General features: G+C 50.5%; 1 protein-coding gene across 3 annotated transcripts in view; it reads left to right on the top strand.

The window, feature by feature from the left end:
• Positions 1–5,922, top strand: part of TBC1D22A (TBC1 domain family member 22A) — a 293,372-nt gene that overhangs the window by 162,893 nt on the left and 124,557 nt on the right. The gene's annotated exons all lie outside the window — the stretch shown is intronic.

The following is a 5,922-nucleotide window of genomic DNA, read 5'->3' as shown; positions in this document are numbered from 1 at the left end:
CTTCACCTGGAGAGTGATGTCTCACTGTGCGTCCTCCCTGTTCACTCTGCTTCACCTGGAGAGTGATGTCTCACTGTGCGTTCTTCCTCTTCACACTGTCTTTCACTATTGGTCTCTCTGCCTGTTTTCCTGAGTCTCACTCCATGTGTCTTGTTCTGCAGTGGTGGGATTCGGGCAAGAGCAGGTAGATTATGTGTGGCTCCTTGAGCGCCCGCGACCTGGCGGTGATCTGGAACTTCAGGTGGGAGCCTCTTTGTGGCTTCCCCCACCAGCTGGCAGAGCAGCTGATGCCCAGGTCCCAGAAGGAGCAGGTCAAGTTCAGTTGACAGTTGTCTTGCTAATCCTGGAGGGTGGCCTTTCATTCCATCCTGGAGCGTGTGTGTCTCTTCTCAGTGGTGTAGATGCCTCAGGTTTGGCGAACAGCAGTGCAGAGATTCCCTGTCTGGTGGCTGCCCGCATCCACGCCTCTGGCTGCAAGTCCCTCCAACACGGTGCCCTTCTCTGCCCGACCACACTCGTCTGCATTGTCCTTTGGGTTCTCAGCCCCCTTGGCCTTGGGTGGCTTCTTTGTACACATGGCTATTTCACAGAACAGGGCTCCAGCAAGTTATTTAATTAAAAAAATACTTTGGTGGCCTCTTACTTTTTTGAGTGGCTTCATGGATTGGTTCTTATTAATGCCATTTGGTATTAGCAGCTATATTTTGGGGATGATTTTTGGTGTAAATCACAGAAATACATCTGTGCCAATCCCTGCTGATTGACTGTTTCTTTTAAAAACATTTCTTTAAGGGGTGGTGCCTGTAGCTCAATGGGTAGAGTGCTGGCCACATACACCGAGGCTGGCGGGTTCTAACCCGGCCTGGGCCAGCTAAAACAATGACAACTGCAGTAACAACAATAACAAAAATAGCCGGTTGTGGCGGGTGCCTATAGTCTCACCTATTCGGGAAGCTGAGGCGAGAGAATTGCTTAAGCCCAAGAGTTTGAGGTTGCTGTGAGCTGTGATGCCACCGCACTCTACCCAGGGCAACATAGTGAGACACTGTCTCAAAAAAATTTTTTTTCTTTAAAACAGGACATCTGACGTGTGCTTCCTGAGCAGTGGAAGCTGCTGACCTGGCCCTGTGCTGCAGGCCCTGCCTCGCCCTGGGGGTTGACGTTGGTACCCAGTTAGAAGTTGAGGCTGGATGAGCCTTCCGGGGCTTTTAGGGGATTATTGTCGTGTCTTTGCCAGTCTTTTCATTTCACTAGCACCACCGGTGCCAAGGCTGTCGGTTAGCTATTACTTCTTGAATTACAGCGTCCGTGTTTGCCTACCCTGAAGTCATCCTATCACTCCTAGATTCATTACTTAACAGGACAGCTTCTTTGAGTAGAAAAGAGCCGTTGCCTTTTATAATTAGTCATTTACATTTCCTTTCCTTGGGGAAGAATTACTCACTTCTAAGAATTGGTTGGTGGCGTGGAAGTGATAGGAATATTGGGGAAAGTGACTAAATTATCTTGGAACTTGTCAGAGAAAAGGCCAGAATGTTGACTGACTCATAGAAAGGCCAGTGCACTGTGAGGCCCTGACTGGGGGCTGGAATGGGCTCTGCCTCTGGTGGGGGGTAGACGTCCCTCAAGTAGGGCTGATGTGCACGAACCATCAAGGTTAATGTCAGGGGACAGAAAGGGATAGAGGAGAAAACAGGGCCTGCTCAGAGGGGCCTTGGAGAAGTGCAGACTCCTACCCCAGAAGCAAGACCCAGGGCAGATGCAGAAGGCGGGTCAGGAGTCTCTGCAGGGGGCTGAGGTGGTGAAGTCTGCAGTGACCTGAGTCCTGGCTGTTATCTCCCAGCTGAGCTGGCAGCAGAGAGGACAGGAAGGGGCTGGGCTGGAGAAGGTGGCGGAGAGGAGACCCATGTCCCTATCTCTGTTTGGTGTTTGTTGTACTAGTCCAGAAGAGTCGTTGGGAAGAGTGGAGGGAAGCCCTGGATGGGAGGATCAGCGAAGCACCTCCCGCTCGGCACTGTTATCTGACGAGTCACACTCTATGAAGGATCTTAGAGGTCAGTCAGTAAAATGGAGGACTCTTGGTGCCATTTCAGGAAGGTTTATTAAATAGACGAGAGCATGTTAGTTACTGGGCTACAGAAGAAGCTTCATTAAGAATGAGTCACTGAGCAGCATGCAATTTAAAAATGAAAATCAAAAAAATTCAATTATGGTAGCATTGAAAAATGTAAAGATCTGTGTTGTCACCTGCTGTGCCGCAAGTGCCCAGCAGCACCCATTCCTGGACATGCCTCTGTCCGGGGTGGAGCCTTGGGCCATGGTGAATCAAGTTTCTGAGACCCTCTAAGATGCACCTGTGGGCGTTTGTCTCACTCCTCATGGTCAGTGCCCAGGAGCTGACATGCTGGTCACCACATAGGAGAAGTTGCAGTTTTTGTCTTTCCCCAAAGTGTTTGCACCGTTTACATACTCATCGGCTGTTTACCCACTCAGCCATGTACACACTCAGCCATTCACACACTCACCAGCCATGTACACACTCATAAGCTGTTTACACACTCAGTCGTTCATACACCCATCAGCCATGTACTCACGCATCAGCCATTTACCTACTCATCAGCTGTTTGCACACTCACCAGCCATGTACACACTCATCAGTCATTTACACACTCAGCTGTGTACACACTTACCAGCTCTTTGCCCACTCACCAGCCATTTGCACACACCAGCTGTTTACACACTCACCAGCCATTTACCTACTTATCAGCCATTCACACACCAATCAGTTGTTTGCACACATCTATTTACACACCCATCAGTTTGCACACCACTAGCTGTTTACACACCTATCAGCCATGTACACACTCACCAGCCGTTTACTCATCAGCTGTTTACACACTCACCAGCCGTTTACCCACTCATCAACTGTTTACACACCCATCAGCCACTTACTCACCTGCCATTTACACACTCACCAGCCCTTTGCACACTCATCAACCACGTGTGTAGCTTTTAGCCATTGCACATCGGCCTAATTTCAATATTGTTGTGCTGCAGGGAGAGGGAGAGAGGGGGACGGCTGGTCCGTGGAGCAGTGAGAACACACACATTGTCAGTTAAGCTTCCCGTCTCGTGTGGGCAGGGCTTGTGCTGCACCAGACCAGTCACAATAGTAACGTCTTTGGTCACTCACCACATGTCGCCATAAGAGGTGTAATAAGAGTAACAATGTCTGACATGTGGCAGGGATTACCAGACTCCAACACAGAGACAGCGTGTCCGTTCTTATTTAGAGTGCACTCACTGTAGATAGCACCTTCTTGGAGCTGCTGTCTGTGTATGTTCATGTAATGCTGCCAATGTCATTATGTGGTTGGGGTTTAGGTTGCATTTTTTATTTCATCTTTTCTTAATTTTCCTTTTTCTCCTGCCCTCTTTTGGATGAATTGAGTATTTTTTAAATTAATGAACTTAAGGTTTTAGAGAAGTTTTAGGTTTACAGAAGAATTGAGCAGAAAGTTAGAGTTCCCATTATGCTCCTTTACTGAGCTGTCTGGAGACCCAGTACTCCCTGTCCCTGCTGTCTGGGGACCCAGTGCTCCCTGTCCCTGCTGTCTGGGGACCCAGTGCTCCCTGTCCCTGCTGTGTGGGGACCCAGTGCTCCCTGTCCCTGCTGTCTGGTGCCAGTGTGGCATGTTTGTTATAGCCAGTGAGCCAGTGCTAAAGTCCCTCGCTGCTTACTAAAGAGCTCGCCTTTTGTGTTGCCCATTCTGTGGGTTTTGACAGATGTATGATAGGTACCCACCGACAAAGCCTCATCCAAGGAGGTTTCACTGACTGGAAATCCCCTCAAACCTCTGGCAGCACTGGTCTTTTCACTGTGCTCGTAGTTCTGTCTTTTCCAGAATGTGACCTTGTTAGGGTCGTACAGGTCCTGGCTTCTGTCACCCAGGTTGCTGAGCTTCACTGTGACCCACAGCTGCCTCTCCCTCCCCACCGTGTTTCATGGTGGCTCCTTGGAGAGTGTGTGTGTGATCTGTCACAGACCACCTTCTGACGCTGTTCTGCTGCTTGGCCTGTGTCTGAGGATAGGTGCTTAGCGCCTCCCCGACTTTTTGTGTGGCTTACGGAGATGCTCCCTACTCTGTCGTGGCTGGGCAGGAGCTTTCAGTCTGACCACTGCTTGTGACTGATGCCAGGCGGAGGGGTGGGCTCATCTTTCATGTAGACACTGTCGTAGGTTCATTTAGGTTCAGTAACTCATTTAATATCCACCATGTCCTTGTGATGGGCCCTTCCTCTCTCCATTTTACAGATGAGAAGACAGGAGAGCAGAGAAATTAAGCTGGCAGGTAGGAAATTGAGAAGTTAAACAAGGCTCCATCTATTTTTACGATGCCTTTCTGCTCTGAGCAGCTGCTGAGAGCCTGGTGCGGCCGTCCTTGGCCTTGTCCTTCTCTCCCCTTCCAGAGACTATAGTGGAGGCTTTGAGGGATCAGTTTAGCCAGCGTCTCTAAGCTTGGAGGGACAGCTAATGTGATAGATTACACAATCAAGATTCAGAATGAGTCGAGCGCCTGGAATGCCAGCCGAGAACCAATCGGATGAACAAGTTAATAGGAATAAATGGAACTATGTTCAGGTTCAAAAAGCCAACCGGTGCAGGTCCGTGGAAAGCTCTTTGGGCAGCTGGGTGACACGTCTTTGTGGGAAGCTCTTGTCGTCACCTTCCCGAGACTGCGGCAGTTGTCCCGTAACTGATGTGCTGTGTCCTCTTTGGTGCCGATGTGTTACTTCTGCACCTCGCAGCCGGAAGGCTCTCAGATGCAGCGGCTCCCTGTTGCCTGTTGTTCACTTCATGCTGATCAGACCCCGAAGTCCCTGATGCCCTCCAGCCTGGAAACTGTCTTATCTGGGCACACCTGTGGCTTCCCTGCTGCCCCTCCACCCACACTAGGGCTCTGCTCTGCAAGCTGGAATCACCCCTCACAGGTCAGCTGAGGCCTCACACCACCACTGTGGACTTCCAGGGCAGGACCAGCCCTGTGCTGTGCAGAGACGGTGTGGCTTCCCAGGTCACAGCTAGCAGTAAACGTGTGCTCACGTGTTGTGACGAGCATCTGCTCAGCTCCCAGACCCTTGTTCCTGGGAACAGAAGGGCCCCCTTGGCTTTTCTCCCCATCTGTAACTGCAGACCCCACAGCCTAGGTGCAGGGACTCACAGAGTGAGATCGCCCTAGAAAGGGGGTGTGGACCAGTTGAAGGGCTGTTCTTCAGAGATGCAGGAGGGAGTCTCCTTCCCTCTGAGCTGCCAGTGTCAGGGGGTCCTGCGTCTGCCCGGCTGAGCCAGAGTCTCTTCCTGAACATGCTCCTTCAGAGGCGCCCTCTCCCTTGCTCTCCTGGAGAGCATGGAAAGTGTCTTGTTACTATCGGGTGTGGCGTTGGAACAGTGACAGGTGTCAGGCAAGCCGAGTGTGTGTTTTTATTTTTTCTATGAATACCTACTTTATCTTCTATAACAATTTCATAAAAGGTCATTGTGTTCCTCAGGCCTTCCTTTTTTTCCTTCTGGCCTGTGAGTTTTGTGAATTATAACATTTTTTCAAGACAAAATAAAAAGCTCAATTAGAAAGAACTGACATTTCCTTTTTATGAAGGGAACGACATTAGTTTGTTACTGTTAACACTGTCCGAGGTGTGCACTGTTCTTTCCTGCTCTTCCACCTGCATTCTCAGGCAGCACACGCTTTCTGAGTCTGGTGTTTCCCTGCCAGTTGTGTTCCTGTGTATGCAGTGGCCGGGGTGTCTGCCCAGAGGCCGAGAGTGTCCCCAGGCAGGCAGCAGTGTTCCTGTGTATGCAGTGGCCGGGGTGTCTGCCCAGAGGCCGAGAGCGTCCCCAGGCAGGCAGCAGTGTTCCTGTGT

Source organism: Otolemur garnettii, unplaced genomic scaffold, assembly GCF_000181295.1.
Source record: "Otolemur garnettii isolate 467f Iridium unplaced genomic scaffold, OtoGar3 scaffold00007, whole genome shotgun sequence".
In the NCBI taxonomy this organism is placed as follows: Eukaryota; Metazoa; Chordata; class Mammalia; order Primates; family Galagidae; genus Otolemur; species Otolemur garnettii.
This window is presented reverse-complemented; position numbering and strand designations above follow the sequence as displayed.